Raw genomic sequence first — 23785 nt, 5'->3', positions numbered from 1 at the left:
GCATGTTAGTTTGGGTCGCACACCTCCTATGCTCTGTGATGTTAGTGATCGGCTCCACTATTATTCTGTATTGTTTTAGTATCTTGTTTCTGCCATAAAGTGTTTCCGTGAATTCAGTGCACATGTCAAGATGGTGCTGATTACACCATTCTTTCAAGCTATTTGAGATTTCTAGATTTGTCCTGTTGGAATTCATTTTGAACCAAGTCTTACAAGAAAATTGGTCATGTTTATTAGATTTGGAATGTGTTAATTCCCTTTAGTCTAGATTGTAACAGTTGGTAACACATATGGAGAATGTGTGTGTGAGCTATGTTAAGAATAAGTAAATACACAGTTGTAATACTGTAAAAGTAATGAAAGGAGTGCATAATTGTGAATTTGAATAAATAATGGCGGAGTATTCAGGAAACGGCAAGCCACGTCTCCCTGTCTGATCATTTCTTTCCTGTTTACAGGACACATATATAGCTGTCTACAGGTGCTGCCACCCGGTACCTGTAACATTTGCTCACTGATCAGGTGACTTCTTCAGTCTCAGCTGACTGCAGCTTTACAAGCTTACAAACAGCACATTTGCACAATGACTGAAAGCAGCAGCACCTGATATATATGATACTAATATAATACATATACATATATAATCCATACTAATGATGAAGGAACTGAGCTCACAGTCCATTGTTCATTCAGTGAACTACTCAGTTTATTTTGGGCCTCAGAAATGCTCACTCTGTTTGTACATCACTGTCAGCAATAGACTCATTCTGCTGTGTGGACAGGAACACATGTGACATCACTTCCTGTTTGTTTGTGACTGAAGAAGTTTACAAGGAATCATTTAGAAGAGTTTCAAACATCAACTGATTGAATCCATGAATCTGAAAACGTGTTTGTGAGTGAAAGAGACAGACATGTACAGACTGAACTATCTGTTCAACAGTCAGAGTGTTTCTGTAACAGGAGACACTCTTTACACTCCACTCAGCACAGGGACACTGAAGAACCAGAGACCAGACACTAAACCCAGGATAAAGAGTTTGAGTGAATGTGGTGTTGAAGGTGTGGAGGTGGATCAGAGTGTCAGAGGAGACTCTGTAGAAGGACAGAGTGCCAGCAGGACAGTCCACATACACTGCTGCTCTGTTAGAGACAGAGGAGGAGGAGGAGGAGGAGATGGATGTTTTTATTTTATTGTGCCAGACAGAACGAGGACCATCATCAGAGCAGACCAGACTCCAGGACTGATCATTCCATCCAAACACACAGTCACTGTCTCCTTTCCTTCTGATGCTTCTGTAACTCACTGATATATAAACCCCTCCTCTCCACTCGACCTCCCAGTAACAGCGACCAGTCAGACCATTTCTACACAGCAGCTGATAAACATCAAATCTGTCTGGATGATCAGGATATGACTGAACCTCCTCCACATGTGTCACCTTCCTGTTGTTGTCAGACAGTTGGAGCTTTGTGTTCACTGTGTTTGTGTCGATTGTGAGTTGACAGGAATCTGATGGAGAGAACAAACACAATCCAGCTGCAGTTATTGATCCATCATCTGTTCATTGATTGACACTTTGATGATGACTCCTGACATGATGAAGATGGTTGAATGTGTGCTGCTTTGTTTTCATGAATCCCATTAAAAACACACTTACACTTCCTCAGACCTGGTCTCAACCATCGGACTCCAGCAGGCTCCACCCTGAAAGGAGGAGGGGGGTCAGAGCAGCACAGTCAGCATGCACACATGGACATTACATGGCTCTCACACACACACTGTTACACACTGAGCTCAAAGCTCGGCTCCACTGTTTTATTCAAAGAAATCTACATTTATTTATCAGCACATTTAAAAACAGCTTGAGCCAAAGTGCTGCACAGAGTAGAGAGAAAATAGGAAACATACACAGTAATGACTATAAAGACTGGTCAGGATTGAAAGCTACAGAGTACAAATGTGTTTCCAACCGGCTTTTAAAAATGTCCAGTGTTGGTGACGACCTGATGTGAAGGGCGACTGTTCCAGAGTTTGGCTGCAGCCATCGATAAAGCTCACCTCTGTTTTTACGTCTAGTTCTGGTCAGAAGCTGCTTATCTGCAGACCTGAGGGCTCCACTTGGATTCTTTTGTTAAACAGAGATAAGATGGAGCCAATCCATTCACAGATTTAAAGACAACCAGATCTGGAAGTGGATTCTACCACGTACTGGTAACCAGTGGAAAAAGCTGGTGATGGGTCGTCTAGCACAGACCCACCGCTGGAACCAGACAATTGATGAGGGAGAGAACTGTGACAGCGCCGTTCCTTCACTTGACCTCAGTCGCTCTCGTCTGCTCCCTCGTAACACTGCTCTTTATTGAGCTTACATGAATATGCACAAGTTTATTAACATTATGACGTCTTACACAGGTATGAACAAAGAGTACCAGTCTGTGCATAGTGTCTGTGTTTGTGTGTGTGTGTGTCCCGCGGGCCAATTGCGGCCCGCAGGACGATAGTTTTTGGCCCCACCTTAATATGAAAATGTAATGTTAGTTTGATAATGTATGACACTTTACAGTGTTGTGGGCGGAGCTGAATTAACCCACCAATCAGGGTGGGATATGGATCTCAGGGGACACCAGCCGGGCTTGATGCAAGCAGGGAAACATTTCTCAATGAGTCAAAGTTCCAGCAGCGTTGCCCTGGAGTGTTTCTTTCCTGTGCCTGGCTGGCTTCCTCCTTTCTATTGGGCAAACGCCGACATTCGCCCCAGCGCGCTGCGTTCACAACACTTCAAAAAAAGTTGTTTTTTTAAGTTGCTGCCCAGCGGGACATTATACGTATATAGATTTATACACACGTCAGTGGGATTTAAAGTTATTTTTCCACAGAGAGAGATCTCATATTAACTCTCACAGTGATGCGTAGGCGGCGGGATAAAAGAAAAGTCATGAACTCAATGCAGCCCAATTTAGTCTGCAGTCACATAGCGACACCTGTTCATCGGCAACAACAGTCCCCGGTAACCCGGACTAATTATAGGGTCGCACCGTCATTTGTGGCTCCATGTTTTTATTTGCATCACTGCGTTTGCATTGCAGCAAACATGAACATTACATATATTTCAATATAATGTAAAAGCAGTCAAAACAACTAACATCAGAAACAGCTGATGTTATTTGTTATATGTCACGGTGTCATTTCCGCTTCTTTCTCCTGTAACAACAGCCCGGCGCCGTGAGCAGTCGCCTTTTTTGCGCTCGCTATCCCTGCACTTTCTACCATCTGCAAACGCCACGGTGTTCGTGTCGTCATGAAAGACATGAACATCGAGCGTAAAAACAAAGGAGACTGCTACCGGCTTTTTATCTGCCGATCGCCGTGCTACGGTTGCAAGAAAAAGAAGCAGAAATGACGTTCTCTACGCGTTGAGACGTTCCCCGTCCGTCGGCTAAACGCTTGATTGAAACTTCAATGCGACAGTGACACCAAGTAGAATTATAAATGTCACATAGCCCCAAACATGTCTTTTTCAAAGCCTGCGGTGAAGAGAAAGGTTGGTGATGAGCACCGACAATTTCAGGAAAAGTGGGAAATGCAATATTTCTTTGTTGAGCACAGGGGCACCCCGACCTGTCTTATTTGCACAGAGAAAGTTGCGCTGCACAAGGAATACAATTTGAAACGTCATTACACAACTAGACATGCTGAGCTGGATGCAAAATACCAGGGAGACGAGAGAGCGAACCGGGTTGCCAGTCTTAAAACAGATCTACTGAGGCAGCAAGATTTCTCCAAGAAAGCAACCAAAGAGAATAATGCAGCAGTCGGAGCCACGTGGTTAGTGAGATGATTGCTAAAGCAGGGAAGCCATTCACAGAAGGTGCATTTGTCTAAAAGTGCATATTGCAGGCTGCAAATATAGTCTGTCCGGGAAAGAAAGGTCAGTTTAGCAACATCAGCCTTTCTGCCAACACCGCAGCAGATCGCATTTCTGACCTGTCAAGTGACATTTATGACCAACTGTGTGAGAAAGCCAAATGTTTCAGTGTATACTCAGTCGCTCTTGATGAGACCACAGACATCACCGACACTGCCCAGCTCCCAATGTATGTCCGTGGTGTTGATGACAGTTTTGAAGTGATGGAGGAGCTGCTCACAGTAATTCCAATGCATGGCCAGACCACCGCTCAGCAGATATTTACAAGCTGTGTGATGCCATTGAGAATGTTGGTTTGCCATGGAAGAGGTTTGTTGGAATAACAACAGATGGAGCGCCATCAATGACAGGGAGGAAACATGGACTGGTGGCACAAAACAAACTGGAAGAGGAAGGCGTGGAGGAGGCCATTGCTCTGCACTGCATCATCCATCAGCAGGTCCTTTGCAGCAAATGCCTGAAGTTTGACAATGTGATGTCTATTGTTGTGAAATGCATCAACCAAATCAGATCCAGGGGCTTAAAGCACCGAAGGTTCTGTGCTTTTTTAGAGGAAATGGAGTCAGAATATGGGGATGTGCTCGACTTCACTGAGGTACGTTGGCTCAGCAGGGGAAATGTATTAAAGAGACTTTTTGAGTTGAGAGCAGAAGTGAAGCCTTCATGGAGAAGGATGGAGTTAGTGTTCCTGTGCTAACTGATCCCAAATGGCTCATGGACTCAGCTTTTCTTGTTGATATGACACATGAGCTTAATGTACTGAACAAGACGTTACAAGGCCAGGGGCAACTTGTCAGTGCTGCCTATGACAACGTGAGAGCATTCTCCACAAAACTGGCGCTCTGGAAAGCTCAGCTCTCTCAGACAAACCTTTGCCATTTCCCAGCATGCAAGGCACTCGTGGATGCAGGCACACCATTCAGTGCTGACGAGTATGTTGATGTCATTTTGAGGCTACAGGAGGAATTTGATCACAGATTTGCTGACTTCAAGACACACAGAGCCACCTTTCACATTTTTGCGGACCCCTTCTCCTTTGATGTGCAAGATGCCCCTTCTGTGCTTCAAATGGAGCTCATTGAGCTGCAGTGCAACTCTGAACTCAAAGCAAAGTTCAGGGAGGTGAGTGGAAAAGCAGACAAGCTTGGACAATTTTTGAGAGACTTGAGCCCTAGTTTCCCTCGGCTTTCCCGAATGTTCAAGCGGACCATGTGCCTTTTTGGTAGCACATACTTGTGCCAAAAGCTCTTCTCCACTTTGAACTTCAATAAGTCCAAGTACAGGTCCAGACTTACGGATGATCATCTTCAAGACATACTGAGGGTCGCAACTGCTTCCTCCCTCAGGCCAAATCTGGCTCGGCTATGCGAGAGGAAACGCTGCCAGGTCTCTAGCAGCAAGGAGTAGGCAAGAGAAGCCATGTTCAGAAGAACAGTTCATTTTCTACAGTGTTCCATTCATGTTCAGAAGAAGGTTATAGAACTGTTAATACAGACATTTCAATCTAAATACAGCAGATATAGAAGACTGAAAGAAAAACACAAGTTCACTGACTAAAAATATCTTATTATTATTTTATTTATGTATTACAGATTGATTTATTTTCTTATTAATTCTTAATTTGTTTATTTATTTTTCATATTTTGTGTTAAAAAATAAAAATAAAGAGATTTGAGAAGATTGGAATTTTTTAACCATGCCTTTCTTGTGGAAAACCTAATGCGGCCCAGCCTCACCCAGACTCTGCCTGCAGCGGCCCCCAGCTAAATTGAGTTTGAGACCCCTGTCCTACACCATAAATCAGTAAGAGAGGGTACGACCTCTCTCATGGCCCCAAGTGGTGTGTGCATGCCAGAGCACTCTGGAAGGCACACAGAGTCTTTACAGACTACTAAGGATCAAACCTCTATCATTATGCAATCGATTATAAAACTCTAAGCATATATGAGTAAATATTTCTAAGCATAAATGACAATCAACAATATAAACCTTACAGCTGGTTTTAATAACAGAATTCATTTGTTTCCCAAATGAGAAAGAGCTAAAGAGAAACACTCCTAAATCTTTAGTTCTTAACTTTTCCAGTGGGCCAAGGTCAACATTATCTGCTAATGCTAAATAGGTTGCCGTTATTAACTAATGCTAATTTGATGTGAATTAGCATTATGCACTAATGCTAACACTTTTTAACAATGTGAGTAGCTAATGCTAACACTATTTCCCTTAACTTTATAACAATGTGAACGACTAATGCGAACACTCTTTTTCCTAGCATTACAACATCTGAGCTGCTAATGCTAGGTAGGCTGCCATTAGGACCTACGTCTAATTTAAGGCAAATATGCATTAGAACCTAATGCTCATATCGTTTTCCTTTGCTTTATAGCAATGTGAGCAGCTACTGCTAAATAGCATTAGCTAATAACAGCAGTCTAATTTAATGCAAGTTAGCATCATTTGCATTATAACGACGTGAGGAGTTAATGCTAAGTATGCTGCCATTAGTGGCTAATTAATAGGGGTGAATAATTATTACAAGCTAATGCTAATATCGTTTTCTGTTCCCTTTTAACAATGTGAGCAGATAGTGGTAGGTAGGCTGAAGCTAGCAGCTAATGCTAAAGCTAAAGATAATTTGATGTGAATTAGCATTACATTAGTGAGGAGTTAATGCTAAGTAGACTGCCATTAGCAGGTAATGCTAATTTAAGGTTAATAGGAATTGGCATCTAATGCTAATACCATATTTTCTTGCTTTAACCCTTTAAAACTGGTCAGAGTGGGCACACTCCGTTTTGCGCAACTATTTTTAAATCCCGGTAGCACTGTAATCACGTGAGCTAGCGCAATAATTTTTTTTGCATATGAAACCTGAGGAGTTGTATTTACATCTTATGCCATCAGCTTGTCCTAGGTTACAGTTTCCTTCCACATATGCTTAGGACTCATATTGCTCTGCTGGAAATAGTTTATTTTGATGCATATGCTGTTATTTTGCAAATTTGCAGTATAATATTTATTTTCGTTTTTCCTGCAGTATATAAAAATTGGTGTATTTCAAAAATAAAACTATGAAGGCACTCAAAATAAATTTCCTGAGGTGGGAAACTATTTTGTGCAACTTTTTTGTATTTACAGTTTTGAGGGATAAGCCTCTTAAATTTCTCTAACTAGAAATATATGTTAAAAAAACAAAAACGATTTTCAATTTTTTTGTAGTTTATTGCACTTTTTTGCAATTTATGTAATTACTATGCACTTAATACATACATATTATTAAAATTTAGGCTGTAATGGTTGTATTGATGTATAGCAACTTGAAATGCTCCCAAAAATGGCTCTACAGCATGTAAAAATATAATATAAGCTCTGGCGGACTTGGTTCTATGGTAGGTCTAAACGGGTTAAATCAATATCAGTAGCTAATCCGATTGCTCAGTCTGACGTCAGGTGAAGTCATTTTTATGCATTTAAGAGCTGTGTTGAATTCAACATTACAAACTGAACATTAGAACTATCCTCTTCTCCAGGATTTTCCTGATTTAATATTTCAATATGATTCATTTTTGTTCTCTACACCTGCCGTCATCACTTCAATTATTCCCACTGTGGATTTGATCATATTGTTTGCCCAGCATCTCTACATTTTCCCATCCATACTACCTGTAGCTCATTAACACTATTAATACTGGAAACTGCTGTTGAAGCCTGATGGTGACACTATCGGGTGAAGAAGTGAATTGCAGTAACAGGACTGGCTGGCTTATGATACACTGGACTTTTCCAGCGCTTTGTTTTCTCTGCTCACAGACAAAACAGATACACGCATGTATATACAGCCCACGTCCAGCTCTGCATGCACTCCTTCTGCTCCATTTCTATAGAGAATAAACAGTTTAACACAATCATTCTCCATTGTTTTCAACTCAACCAGCTGCATTTAATGAAGGAGTTTGAATTTACTTCCTGTCTGCATTCATGTTCTTAACTGTACTCCACACATTCTGAACTGGTGTAGTTCTTCCTAAAGTACTGCAGTATTCCTGCCAGTACATCCTCTTAGTTTTCCTAACTGTTTCCTCTGATGCTCGTTGCTATTCTTTCCTCAATGCAAATTCATGCTAAGCTCCTTCATATCCATCCCTGTTTCTAAACCTGTAATAATTGCTTTAATGTGTCTTTGGCCTAATTATGAGTCTGTCCATATGTTTGTAGTTCCCCACTTGCTTTGGTTTCTTAGCTCTGATTCTCTCAAATTTATCCTTGAAATCATTTACTGGCATCTCTCCCTCTCACTCCCACTATCCCCAGAACACCAGAGTATTCATCTCCTGGTTTATCCTATGGCCTCTTTGCATTTTCTCCAATCATCCCTGTTTCTAGAGTCTCACCCCATCTGCAGGCAGTCCAAGAGAAACTGCCTCTGCCATTTTCTTCTTCTTAATCTTTGATTTTTCTCTTCACTTTCTCCATTGGGTCTTCTTAGACGCACTTTCCAGAAAGCAGCAACATTTTTTGTGCCCCATTTTTCAAATTGTGCATCTTACTTCAGCTTAATGTGTTTCCTGTTTTGTTTTTACACAGGTCATGTAAAAGAAATCCTACCAGAGACTCGACAAAGCTGAACTGAAAGACAGCACAGGCAATAAATCAGAGCAGCACAGAACTTAAGCTCATGGTCCATAGAAGCTGGGCTCTACAGGTGTACCAGGACAAGCTTAGTGTAAGTCCCTCGAAAAAGTTTCACTTGTGCTGTTTCGGTGTAAATTACTGGTTTGTTTGAACAATTTCATCAGCTGAACCATAAATACTCCAAAACAATTTCTTTGTGACTCAGTGTGATTTTTCATTTTGTAATATTAGCATGTCAAACTCTACATTCTCTACACAGATGAGAAATGAAGTGTATTTAATAATAAAAGTTATCTCTCAGAGACAAAGTTAGTGTCTCATTCAGGTCTGTATCTGAGTAGCCTCAGACACATGCAGTGCTCATATTTTCTGTTTTGTGTGTCACTCAGACCTCTTCCTGACAGGGGCAGCAATTTCATTTAAAGTCCCATTCACTGATACAGGCTGCTGGAGCTCCAACCAGGAGGGTACACACATGATCCAGGGAAAAAAATTATATATGGTCTCTTAGATAAATATTAAGAGGTCCTGTGTTTTACTAAAAAATCAAAGTAGTAAAACACAGGACCTTTGGGTTAGATATAAGGTGATTTGACAAATCATGTCTGTTGTAAATGAGTAAGCCATTTATCGACCTGACTCAGGTTTTAAATCATCATCAGAAAAGACTGAATCCTGACCTGAGAATCCCAAGTGTACACTTTGGACTCTCCACTGCAGAAAATAGAAGCTTCAGTCCTGAATCCTGCAGGTTGTTGTTACCCAGATCCAGCTCTGTCAGACGGGAGGACTGGGAGCTCAGGACTGAGGACAGAGCTTCACAGCTTCTGTCTGACAGGTTACAGCCACTCAGTCTGAAGAAAGGATGACAAGAAGACATGAAACACTTGTGTTAAAGTATATTCATGGTGCCATGAGGAGCTACTACATTTACAATATTTCAACACTGTTTCAGGACATGCTGGAATCCTTATTGCCTCATGTTACAAAAGACAAATGTGGCAGTTTAGTGTGATTTGGATGGATTCATTAAAAAAAACAAAACATAAACACTGTTAATTTTTTCCAAATGAAATTGATTAAATGATGTTAATTGATGAAAAAAAAATCGATATTGCTTGATCTGACCTCAGCGTTTCCAGTTTGCAGTATTGACTCTTCATCCCAGCAGACAGAAGCTTCACTCCTGAATCCTGCAGGTTGTTGTTACCCAGGTCCAGCTCTGTCAGACGGGAGGACTGGGAGCTCAGGACTGAGGACAGAGCTTCACAGCTTCTGTCTGACAGGTTACAGCCACTCAGTCTGAAATCAAGGTGGAAGGGAGACAAGATCAACCAAACAAATCAGAGCTTTATTGCTTTTTTATTGTTTTTAAGCAGAAATCAGTGAGGTGCTGGTAGATTCTGTTCTTTTGGTTTATTACCCAACAACACACACATACACTAATATTTGTGACTTTTGTAATAGTAGCATTTACAATGCAAAGCAACAGCGATCACAGATTGAAGGGGCCTGAATAAAACTACAATGCAGTGATTTTTAAGATGACCTGTTCTTCCAATTTCCAACAACAGATTTCTCCAACCTTACAGTTAAAAATAATTCTTTATCTCATACTGAATCTTGGTGCACCTCCCCCCAGTTTATTAAAATGAAGAGGTACTGAAGTTGCTGTAAGTGATGTGTGATGCCACTGATTTCCTTTCTGATCCAATACAAAGTAAAATTCAGGCTGGTATCTGCGATACTGATGAAAACTATTCCTTCAGAATCAATACAAGACATAAGAAAATATGATGTTTTGTATAACATAAAAAGCCTGAATTTTAAAATATTCAGTTAATAATCAAAAACAGATGTGACTGAAAATAATAAAACTGAGAAACATTTCATGGCCATTGCTACAGGCCATTCGATCCTTTTACAACCATTGCAAGAGCTTGGTTGGCATAGCCGGCAATACGTTGGATAGTAATAAGTCCGGTGGGTGATGGGCTCCACCAGGGCTGCCCTTTGTCACCGATTCTGTTCATAAATTTTATGTTTAAAGGCTGTATCAAAAGTTCATTCAAGTTACAATATTGTGGTCAAAAGTTCTCCTTTTTTCTTTTATACTATACAACTACGCTGGCTCATGGTTTTAGGACATGGATCTGTCATGGAAGAAATCTATGACCACTTTTAATCAACATTTTAAAAATAAACATGATCACAGATTTACTTACAGAGCTTTGTTGGAGGCTTTGACCACTGGCAGCAGCCTCAGAAGAGCCTCCTCTGAAGCAGAGTATTTCTTCAGGTCAAACACATCCAGATCTTCTTCTGATGACAGTAAAATGAAGGTCAGAGCTGACCACTGAGCAGGAGACAGTTCACCTGTGGAGAGACGTCCTGATCTCAGGGACTGTTGGATCTCCTCCACTAGAGAACGATCATCCAGTTCATTCAGACAGTGGATCAGATTGATGCTTTTCTCTGCAGACAGATTCTCACTGAGCTTCTTCTTGATGTACTGGACTGTTTCCTGATTGGTCTGTGAGCTACTTCCTGTCTGTGTCAGCAGACCTCGTAGGAGAGTCTGATTGGTCTGCAGTGAAAGACCCAGGAGGAAGCGGAGGAACAAGTCCAGGTGTCCATTTGGACTCTGTAAGGCCTTGTTCACAGCACTCTGGTGGAGAGATTGAAGGTTTGGTTTGTTAAATAGTTTAGACCATGTAGAGGTTGTTTGTTGTTGTTCCATCAGATTGAGTCCAGAGTTGATGAAGGTCAGATGGACATGAAGAGCAGCCAGAAACTCCTGAACACTCAGATGGATGAAGCAGAACACCTTGTCCTGGTACAGTCCTCTCTCCTCTTTAAAGATCTGTGTGAACACTCCTGAGTACACTGAGGCTGCTCTGATATCGATGCCACACTCTGTCAGGTCTGATTCATAGAAGATCAGGTTTCCTTTCTGCAGCTGATCAAAAGCCAGTTTTCCCAGAGACTCCATCATCTTCCTGCTCTCTGGACCCCAGTGTGGATCTGTCTCAGCTCCTCCATCATACTTGACCTTCTTCACTTTGGCCTGAACCACCAGGAAGTGGATGTACATCTCAGTCAGGGTCTTGGGCAGCTGTCCTCCCTCTCTGGTTTCCAGCACATCCTCCAGAACTGTAGCAGTGATCCAGCAGAAGACTGGGATGTGGCACATGATGTGGAGGCTTCGAGCTTTCTTGATGTGGGAGATGATCCTGCTGGCCTGCTCCTCATCTCTGAATCTCTTCCTGAAGTACTCCTCCTTCTGTGGGTCAGTGAACCCTCTGACCTCTGTCACCATGCCAACACAGTCAGGAGGGATCTGATTGGCTGCTGCAGGTCGTGTGGTTATCCAGAGGCAAGCAGAGGGAAGCAGTTTCCCCCTGATGAGGTTTATCAGCAGCACATCCACTGAGGTGGACTTTCTAGGGTCAGTTAGGATTGTAGTTTTGTGGAAGTCCAGAGGAAGTCGACACTCATCCAGACCATCAAAGATGAACACAACCTGGAAGTCTTCAAAGCTGCAGATTCCTGCTTCTTTGGTTTCTGTAAAGAAGTGATGAACAAGTCCCACCAAGCTGAACTTTTCCTCTTTCAGCACATTCAGCTCTCTGAAAGTGAATGGAAATATGAACTGGATGTCCTGGTTGGCTTTGTCTTCAGCCCAGTCCAGGCTGTATTTCTGTGTTAAGACTGTTTTCCCAATGCCAGCCACTCCCTTTGTCAGCACTGTTCTGATTGGTTCATCTCTTCCAGGTGAGGCTTTAAAGATGTCTTCTTGTCTGATTGTTGTTTCTGGTCTGTCTGGTTTCCTGGATGCTGTTTCAATCTGTCTGACCTCATGTTCATCATTGACCTCTGCAGTCCCTCCCTCTGTGATGTAGAGCTCTGTGTAGATCTGATTCAGGAGGGTTGGGTTTCCTGCTTTAGCGATGCCCTCAAACACACACTGGAACTTCTTCTTCAGGGTGGATTTAAGGTTACGATGACAAACTGCAGCTTGAAGTTCTGAATGAGAAGAAAAATAAACACTTAATTCCAAAAAGAACTAATCTTTAAAACATAACATACTTATAGCATTATTTAGCATACTGCTTAGAATAGACCAGAGGGTGTGTGAAAAGAAATCTGATTGTGATGTTCAGGTTGATTTTTAACATGTGGAGAATCTGATGTCTGTGTCATTTATGTGTCCGTTAATGGCAGCTGAGATTTATTCTTATGAGTGACCACTATTATAAACATATTGCAAAAAAATACTCAAATGACTTACAGCACATGAGATAGTCACAGCATCAGCCTGCTTATTAGCTTCTATATAGCCAAAGAATTTTAGTCTTACTGCTAATAAAGTTTCCTTTAATGTCATCATGTCTGACTTTATTCATACCTCAGTAATCCAAATGGCCTGGAACATGAACACTGAACATGTTACACTGAATGGGAAAAGGCTTACTATCATTTTATGTTCCGTGAAAGGAGACCCCATCTTCAAGTTTGTCACCACCCCTTTGCTGCTTTCGAGGACAGTGGGAAATATGGTAACAGCATGTAAATGGAATTTAATTTAGGAAATCAAAATGGGAAATGTTCACATGTAAAGGACACAGTTAACCAAGTTGGGAGGTAAGTGTTGAGCTTTCTTTTATTAGCCTCAAAATATCTTTGAGATTGTAAGAATATTTGTTGTAACTTAACAAACACATTAACTCAGTGGATAAAAAAAAATAAAAACCAAAGAAAGAAGGTTACTATTGTTGTGTGCACTGAGGAAGATGGAAGCCTCAGTAATGAAATTTACCAGAAACCCCAGACACAGACAAGTACCTACTCTTTGACTCACACTGGAACATAAATTTGGGGTGATCAGAACCATACAACACTAGCCAGAGAAAATTCTCTCTGTGGAAAATGGAAAAGAAAAGAAATGCACACTTGGAAAACAAAACAAAAAACAACTCTTAAAACATGTGGTTATCCTAACTTGGCCTTCATAAAATCAGCAAAGATGCACAAGAAATAATGTCAAACATGAATAAATATTATTTCCTATTCTAGTTCTGCACTTAAAGTACCTACTCTGGTGATGGTGTGAAAGAGTTTAAAAACAATTTTCCATAGTATTATTAGAAAGTTTAAATATTTAGAAACACATTTGCAGTCATTTCTGGGGGAAAGAAGATCATGGGTGATTGGCATTTGCAACAGACAACTTTTGCAACAGTGAAAGCAGCCATGATTGTTGTGTCATTGTTGTTGCATCATCATGGAGATGAATAATGAGCCCAGACACACATCAAAGCTTTGCAAGAACTATGTGAAGACCTTTTGAAAGGGAGAAACTATCCAAAGATTATTTTTAATGATTTAAAGTTCGACTTTTTAGCTCTGGATATCGTATCACAATCACATCTTAAAGTTTTACAAACTCAAAAACAATTTGTTGGTGTGATCTCCTGAACCCATCTTGGCTATTATCCTAGTTGCTCTTTCTATAATGTTTTTAAGGTTTTCAAATTAAGGTCATATACTTTATCCCATAGCTCAGAACAATAACTGAGATAAAGCAAGATTCAAAAAAGAAAATGCTTTTTGAGATTTGATTTACCATATCTTATATTTTCTTTTTTTTTTTTTTTTTTTGCCTGTCCCATTTGGTTCTTTAGCCATCAGAATTGTTGTCTGAAGACCAACAAGGATACCCAATGGATTTACTTTGCCAAATGGATCTTCGTGGCATTGCCGTATTGGTCCATTTGGTCGATCTTTGTTTTTATTATTTATTTTATTTTATTTTCAGATGTTACAGACGGGACAGACATCAGTGAGGGATAGGAAAGGGAGAAAGAAAGAGGAAGGAAAGGAAAAACAGAAGGGGAGAGGGACAGTGAGAAAGGGGGGGAGAAAAAAAATTAAAATCTCCTGGATCGCCTGTTGAGAGAGGAATAGAAGACAAGCAAAAAAAACAAAAAAAACAAAGCAACATACTAAACACAACACCATCGCATTAATCTAGCTTAGTGTAAACAGCAGTAAATACTAAATATTCAATGTTGTTGTGCAGCACGCAGGACAGATGTGCTTCGAAGTAGTAGCCAAGAAGGGTGTAATTTAATTCTACGAGCAGTGAACACCCGTGTGCACACCTGTGTGGATCAGCGTGCTTGTATTCCAAAGGTTTCTCCATGTAACGATCTGCTAGGGAGTGTGGGGGGGGCCACAGCCCCGTCCTCCAGGGTATGAAGCAGGTATGGAGGAGATCAAAACTCCAGACATCCAGAGGCCCCCAGAACACAAGAGACCATGGAAAACCAACAGAGGGGCAGCCGCGCCACTGTCCCAGCAAGAGCTGAGGAGAGTCCCAGATGAGGGTTCACTCAGCAGCCGCGGAGCAGAAGCCAGGGGGAGTTGCAGTGACGCGCCCGTGAGCTCCGCCGGCAGCCAGCTGTGCCTGAGTGACCGAGCCCCAGGCCGAGAGGCCGGGGGCACCCCACCTCCGAAGTGGTCCGAGCGAGCCCCAGGTTCCAGGCCCCGATAAGCGGCCGCCAAGGAGTGAGCCGGTGTGTACCTGGACGCCCACCCCCAGACACAAAGAACCACCAACGCACCGACACCTGAAGGAGTCCGCCACCGGCAGGGGAAGTGGTGGTGGGTGGAGATAGGCCTCCAAACCTTAGAGGGCCTGAGGTGTCCCCAGAGAGGTGGTGTCTGATACCCAACCTGACATATAGACACAGACATACAGGCACACACAGACACAAACATCCATTCCCCCCCTCATGCTCTCATGTGCACTCACTCCACACTCAACCAACGTGGAGACAGACATAAAGAGACGCTGTACACACGATCACACTCCCCAAGCGTACTCTACAAACCGGGTCTAGGTACCCTTGCCCCTGGAGGGGGGAACTGCACCCAGACCCAGGTGGTGTTACCCTTTTCCCTGCGGTGGGGAGAGGCAGACCGCCCCGACTCCGTAGCAGCAGGGAGGCCCCACACTCCAGACCGCAGTCAGACGGCCAACTCCTCCTAGCCCTCCCGCTGCAGCGGGCCGCAGAGAATGGGGGTGGGAGAAGACTCCAAACCTCCCTCCACCCGCTCATTGTAGTGTTGATGCATGTGTGTTCTGAGGTGCAATTAAAACCCAGGAGGGCATGGAGCTACCTGCCAGAGAGCAGCAGGTAAGCGCATAGTCCCTCCTGATGGCCCTAAATGTCTAAGTGTATTTAAAATTGAGAGGTGGGTAACGACGCCAGGGGTGAGGTGTACACCCTGATGGTAATATGGACTCGGTGATTGTGCCCACCCCCAAGATCCTATATGTATGTGTAATGAGAGAGTGAATAATGTGAATGTCTAAGTTGTGGGATAAAATTGAGGCAGAGGCAGCCGGAAGGGGACAGAGGGGGGGGGGGGGGGGGGTAGCCTCCTCTGCACCCTGGTGACATACCCCTACTCCAAGGCCCTGCATGTGTGGGTGGTTGTGGTGGAGCGGGAAGAGGGAGGCAGCTGGAGATGGGGAGGTAAGGAAGGGAGGGGCAGGTAACCCCTCCCTGGGGCCAGCTCCCCCGCTGACCCCAGTAGGCACTCCCACACTCCGCGACCCGCCAGGGAAAGAGGGCCCAGGCCCATCCAGACCGGGGCCCAGTGCAGCAGCGCCTCCCGGCCCCACAGAGCCCGGGACAGTTCACCCAACCCCACCACAGAGAAAACTGCACCCACCCCACCATCCACTCATCTTCCAGACTACATAAGACAGTAAACGCCCAGGCTGAGATCTTCCTCCACCTCTCCTGTATCTCCCCCTCCTGCAGAGAGAGTCCCTGAAGAGAGGAAAGCTTCTGCAGATGTGACCATCTCCCCCACCAGTTGAAGAGCCCCCCAGGTGGCTCGACGCACCGGCGGCACCCTGCTCCAGGGCTGGGCCCCCATGCACCCACCCGCCCACAACCCCGGCAACACACCAACCAGGACCCAAGCCCCCGAGGCCCGGCCCGGGCCCCAGCCCGGAGACGGAGCGCCCCCAGAACCTCACGCCCATCCCGGACCCACCCAGGGGCAGCCAAGCTACCAGGTCAGTAACCCACGTCCGTCAGCACAGACCCTCCCCTAGCCCCGCTGCACGCAGCCGCGAGGAAACAGTCACCTGAGAGCCAACAGAGCCCCCAACCGGACATGACCGCTACCCCGGGTTGAGCCCCCCAAGGAAGATGCCTCCGGGGAACCCCCCGACGCCCTAAGCCTGTCCCTACCCCCACACCAATCACAACAGTGAAGGCGGGACCAAACTATGACCCCCCACCCCCACTAGGTGATGGAGCTGATAAAAGGAGCCCAGAGCAATTGATCTGATGTGGTGGCAGAGGCTGTATCAAGACTAATGTAATCTAATAGATAATTTCTATATTGGTTAGAATTAAGATTATTTTTATTTTTCCAGTTCATGAGGACTGTTTTCTTGGCTATGCATAGGGCAGTGAAAACCATATGGGCGATATTCTTTTCTGAAGTGACATTATCTAAGCTGCCCAACAAACACACTAAGGGGGAAGTTGGAATGTTACATTTCAGACACTTTGATAAGTCTTCACATATCTCGCGCCAAAACTTTTGCACTGGTGGACAGAACCAAAGAGCGTGGATGTAATTGTCTGGTGTATTGCCTTGACAGTGTGAGCAGTTGTTGGAGGATGTAAAGCCCATCTTGAACATCCGATGACCTGTATAGTGCACTCTATGTAGTATTTTGTATTGTATTAATTGCAGACTGGGATTTTTAATTAATTTAAAGGTTTTTAAGCAAATCTCAGACCAGAAGTTTTGGTCTAAGCTGACTGATAAATCTGCTTCCCACTTTGCAATAGGAAGGGATATTGATTCATCTAATTTAGAAAGTGTTCTGTATATTTTAGATAATAATTTGGGGGATTTAAGAGTAAGAAAATGTGCCGCACTTAGTGGTGTTTGTAATTCAACTTGACTGAGGTTAAATTTCTTTTTTACTATGGATTTAATTTGTTGATATTCTAAAAATCTTGTCTTGTTGATCCCATATTGTGCAACTAGTCTGTCAAATGGAATAAATTCTGTTCCCTCTAATATATGTTCTAAGTATTTAATTCCTTTACATACCATAGTACCATATCTTATATTTTCAAGAGAGCTTATGATCTGCTAGTAAGAAATTTGATTCAGTCACCATTTCAATCTTTGTTCCAGTAATTATAAAACCATTGTTATTTAATTATTAACAACATCCAACAATGCATTTAATACATTGCCAGCCGGCTAGAAAACACACATTTGCTTGGTAAGTAAAAGGTCTGGTTTGTTTCCAGACACAAGTCAGGGCATCCGGTGTACAACTCATCAGCAAAAGGTACATATTGGATATATAGAACATATCGCACTCCAACTGTTACATCCAGAAATTGCTTTTTATAATCATGGAGCTCTACTAATGATTTCCTGTTACTTCAAGAACTTTGCAACCAGTTACATTGGCTATACCTCTGAAACGACAGCGCCACAGTTTTGAAATCAAAGTTACAGTTACGAGAAGCTTGACTTTCTGTGAAGCACCTGAAGGCAGCTCCATGGCCCCGCCCCTCTGCCAGACATGCACGTTACAGTACTCCCTCATTTTCTCACCCGTCTCTGTTTATATTTCCCTCCAACCAAGTGATTTACTCCAGGTGAATTTTCAGCGGACAGCAGGACAAACAGGACGACATTATCACCTCCACTTTTATCCACTGAACTCTCTTAAAGGTACGTTGTCCCGCATGTTTCACCGGCTTTGTTGCTTGCTCCCCTTTCCCCCTTTTTTGCTGGTAATTACAGTCATTAGCATCCATCTTGGTAGGAGCTAATTAAACCCACTGCAAGGAGACATGTTTAGCCCTGTGTAGTCTTCTAAACGTTGCACCTTTGTGTGTTTTATAAGGTTTGTAACTTCTGTCATGCTAAATATCCTTATTTAAAACAGTTGCCGAACACATTTATGCTTCTGTAATTAACATAGAGGTTAAAAAAAATAACATTGGTCTTCCTTCTGCATTGAGCCCCATGTTTTTCTCTTAATAGCTTCGGATCACCTCACGGATATTAATGTGTTTTTTGGACTCAGATTAATCACTACAGCACTTACTCACTTACTTGTGTTTTGGTGCTTCAGCTTGTTAAAGAGTTAGTCAACATCTCCATGGAAACACCAAGTTAAGCAGTGATGTCCACTTCCTCCAGTTTACACAAGCAGATAAACTACTGTCATTTTGATATACTGCATTAAGGAATTGAGCACCTAAATGCACCACTTATCTTGTGGCTGCAGCCATTACATCTTACACTAATACTGTGCAATATTGCAAATTATCAATCGATAACTGGTATAGATCAGATACCTAGTAAATACAAGGCCAGTATTCTGAATCATCGTGAGTTCATGCAGGAGTTAATGCAGATGTGTCATTAGTTTTTTATCATGATGTTGTGATTCTGTGTTAATTTTGTGCTGATTTTACATATACTAAAGTCTCATTGAGATGAGATGTTTGTGATGTTTGGCCAGATCTCTCTTTCTCTCTCTTTCCAGAGAGATCTGGCCAAGAGGTTAGAAGAAATTGCCACAAACATCACAAGACATTCAGCAGAGGGGAGTGAACACACAGGTCTAAATCATATGCAATAACAAGAGTAACATCAAAAGCAGTCACATTGACCAAGATAAATATTTTCTCATGTCTTGTATGAAAAATGGATTTAAACTCCTGCTATTGTGAGCAGTTCGGACTATTTCAGCTCCTTCTGTAGATCATTCCAGAAAACAGGGAATAAAGATTTTCTCCTAAAAAAGAACATTTAAGCTTTAGCTTGGATGCAGGCTTTGAATGTGTATTTTAAATGGCAAATTCTGACCTATAATGATGCTTAAATATTTCAGCTTGAGCGGTTTTGATCATAGCAGGTTTAGACAATAACTCTTTGCCCCATAGGAACCACGTGAACTTGAATTTGTTTTCATTTAACACCTGTTAAATTATGTTGTATTAAATGGGCCCGAACGACACAACTTAACATAATTTAACATAAGTTTAAGTCGCTAAGACTTTCTCAAAACTTTAGTATTTTTTTGTTATGTTGTTATGTTATGTTATCCATCTTCCATCTCTGGAAAATGTTCATTTATCCAGCAGCTTAAATCTTTAGATAAATCCTCTTACTGCTCTGCAGACGGTCAGCCAGCTCCTCCTGCTTCATTCTCCTCAGGAAGTCCACTGTGATCTTCACAAATGCCTCTCTGCTGCTGCTCCTCTGACTCTCTAAGCATTCTGGGTAATCTGGACTCAGAACCTTCTGGATCTTCTTCAGCTCGTTCTTCACAAAAGTGATGATGTTGTCCTCCAGCAGCTGAAACAGAATATTTATGAATGAGCCAATCAGACTGAAATCATGGAGCCAAACATCAGATCCATGTTGGACACACTGACGATCCACTGGTCTACAAAGAGCAGCATGGAGATGACTGTGAACAGAACAGATGGAACAGTAGTTGTTGTACATGTACAGACCATAAATATGGAGTCCAGCTGTGTTTGATGCTGCTGGGCAGACTGACCACTGGGAACCTCTGAGCTCTGCTGGTCCACTCTGTGGAGGAACCATGAAGGATTAGATCAACACAGGATAAAGATCCAGGAGTTTCTGCTCAAATAACTTCATCTGAATCAAGTCTGTCAAGTTTTAAACTCTCAGATTGTGAACATATCAGTAATTTTCAGTCTGTTTTCATGGACGTCCTTTCAGTGGTGATGTCAGGGATGATTTTGAAGAAGCTCATCAAACTGAACCATCAGCAGATCACTGCTCCAAAACCAGAACATGATCCGAGTCTCCCTCCACCACCAGAACACCAGCTTTACTAACGTGGTAGATCAGTGTAGTACAGATCAATAACTGATGAGTCATTTGATCAAAATCACTGAGTGCTTCACGTCTGACCCTCTGATGCTTCTGTAGACATTTTGCATATTTAATGAATGTCTGACAGTTTTACATTCATTCTATGAACACAGTGGAAATGTTGTGTTATAGTCTCCATGTTGTTTCCAGCATCATAAATTCTTAAGTTCAGAAAATTAGATTCTTTCTTCACAGCTGAAAAAACAACATTTATTCTCTATTGAAATCTGCATCGTCCACTCCAAAGGTCACAATCTGAAGGTAACATCTGGTTTTGTTCCCTGTGGTTAACTCTGAGCATCAGTATGGTGGGATTTATCCACTACATCCACACCACTGTGGTTCAGTGTTGTCCTGATGGAGTAACAGCAGCCAGTATGATCCAGGCTTTAGCTGCTGGGTCTCTGTGTGACCTCTCAGACTGTTTAACAGATCAGACACAAAGAGAATCAGAGCAGCTCTGTTCTTTAAAGACAAACATGAACCCACTCAGGTCACACTTTCCCCACAGATATGAGCATCACTGTCCTCAAACAGCAAATGACCAAGTCGAACATTTGGATCTTTTCTCTTTCATTGTTTTCTTTTTAATGAATCTTTGTAACAATCTGAGGATGTTCCAGGTCATATTTATCCAGGAAACACAAACATGTAACGGAGTCATCACAGCTCTCTGACCTCGTTGCTCCAGGTTCACCACTGAAGTTTGGATTGCTATCTTTGGACCGGTCACTCCTCACAGACGGACAGCTGGACCCTGCAGACTGTGACCTCTGACCTCTGCAGACACAAACATGATTGAAGCAGCTGTGATCACACAGACTGCAGATAATGCAGCTGTTTCCTGTCAGTAACATCCTCTTAGATTAGAGTTCAGCTTTTTACAGGAAAACTGGACAAAACTGATTTTTGTTACAAACTCATTTTCATTTCCTCTCAGCTCACAAACACAGTCAGACAATCAACCAGAGTCAACACTGATTATAATGTCAGTGCAGAATTATTTCTGTTACTCAGTGAGTTCAGCTCTCTGACCTCGTTGCTCCAGGTTCACCACTGAAGTCTGGATTATAACCTTTGGACCAGTCACTCCTCACAGACGGACAGCTGGACCCTGCAGACTCTGCTCTGTCCTCCTCTTCCTCCATCATCATCTTCAGTCAGTCTGAGAGGTAAACCACAAACACTCAGTGAGTTCACATTAACAGGAGGAACTGAGTTACAGTCGCTGACCTCTGACCTGTCATGTGACCATGAAACCAGGTCAATATATCTGTAGGTTCAGTCATCCAGGTCATGTGATCTAAGGAGCTTGGAGAGAAAAGAGACGTCTTTAAGTTTCTGGAAGACGTTTCATCTGAGAAGCTTCTTCAGCTCTAAAACCAAACGGTGGAGAGTCCCAGATATTTAAACCTGAGAGGGAAAGAAAGCATGTCGCTGACCCACCACTGATGTTATTTCAAGGAGCAAACTGAGAGCCTTTGCACCAGGAGCACAAACATCAGCTCCAGCAATGATCCACTGATGTGTTTTTATTCCATGTATGAATGTTGTTATTGACAGAGATGACGTTTGTGTGTCAGTGATGCAGTGACTGTTGTTGTTACCTGTACAGGCTGGTTAGACTCTATGAAACAGATCATACAGATCTCTGCATGTTAGAAGAGACTATTAAAGGTCATGAATGAGACAAAGGCAGGGAGGCGTCCTTTACAGCTAAACAGCAGAGTGAGAGAACAGCCAGCACCTCTACATTTATCACATTATACAGCACATGTATGATACTGACAGGGATGAGAAGAATTTAGTGATTCTGATCCCATCATTGATATTACTTATTGATTCTCAGTAGCTCTGCTCTGACAGTCACCACCATCACTGAGCAGCATATCAAAGACATTTGTGCACATTAACTGCATGTTGTGGCTCAAATGTTTGTGCATGTTGGAGGCATTTCCTCTTTGTTGTGATCAGTGTTGGTCATTACTCAAAACAGTCATTATTACACATATTACACAGAACACTTTAATTAAAAGTAATGGAGTACGTTACTTCATTACTCCTCATAACATTACTTTGATGTTAAAATGAACAAATGAGCATGTAACAACATAAAGCTGAGGTACAGCCCCACACACCAACACAGATCCTGATGAGGTCACGTGATGTTTCTCTGAGTGTTTATGAACACAAATCAAAGATGAAACAGCACAAAGACACTTCAAAGTGATTCTACTGTAGAAACATGAACAGGTAGAAACCTGCAGCCTGACTGCTCATCACTTTGTTACCTGTTCAAGTTCAGCAGCAGCAGCTCACTTTATCACGGTGCTGGTCTGGGGTCAGTGTTTACTCAGCTTTAACCTCACTCTGGGTTCTTGGCTAGCTTAGCGTTAGCTTAGTGTTAGCTTAGCGTTAGCTTAGTGTTAGCATGCTGTGTGCTAGCTCAGCGTCAGAGCTCTGCAGGTGTCTCGTGTGTAAATATTAATCACAGTGACAGTAAAGGAGGTAAAGGGCTGTGACGTCATCACGTACGCTGCGTCCTCTGTGGGCTCTGAGTGAACTCAAAGTACAAACTACAAGTACACAAACACGAACGTAGCTCAGAGTGGCGGACACACTCGGCCTCGTTGGTCCAGCTGTGAGTCCGTTACCGTGAACTATGGAGCGGCAGATTTGTGCTGAACTAAGCTGCACACAGCTGATGTTAGCCAGGAAACATTACACACTGACTTTAATGGAGAGACCGGAAATACAAACACACACAGTTTGTTGTGTGAAGAAATCAAACACGAGCTGAACAAACAGTAAAGTTCCTAAAGACAAACTGTTAAAGGAGGAAACAAAGCAAACTTACAGTTTCTTCACACCAACAACAAGCTCCACTCCACACCTGGACACTAAACACGGACACACAGGTGAGCTGCTTCCTGGAAGGAGGCGGGACTCCACCTGAAACTCAGCACAGGTGGGAGGGGCTCAGCTCTGTGTGTGCTGATGTGTTAACTTTAAAAATATGCCGTCTGACTGCTCAGACTGAGTCAGAGTAAAGTTCACATGCTGACGTGTGGAGACATGAAACCTTGTTGTAGCTGCAGGTGTGAACACACTGATCCCAGATCAGCTCTGCTGTATTTGTAACATGAACATTTCTGCTGCAAAGCTTCAAATGTTCAGCATGTTTCTCTGTTTCCAGTCTATAGATCCAGTCACACTTTCTACCTTCACCTGTGCAGTAAAGA

At 42.7% G+C, this 23785-nt stretch overlaps 1 pseudogene; it reads right to left on the bottom strand.

The window, feature by feature from the left end:
• Positions 1–932: 932 nt before the first annotated feature.
• On the bottom strand, positions 933–23417 carry LOC113017352 (NLR family CARD domain-containing protein 3-like; annotated as a pseudogene).
• Positions 23418–23785: the final 368 nt, after the last annotated feature.

This window comes from Astatotilapia calliptera, unplaced genomic scaffold, assembly GCF_900246225.1.
Source record: "Astatotilapia calliptera unplaced genomic scaffold, fAstCal1.2 U_scaffold_11, whole genome shotgun sequence".
In the NCBI taxonomy this organism is placed as follows: Eukaryota; Metazoa; Chordata; class Actinopteri; order Cichliformes; family Cichlidae; genus Astatotilapia; species Astatotilapia calliptera.
This window is presented reverse-complemented; position numbering and strand designations above follow the sequence as displayed.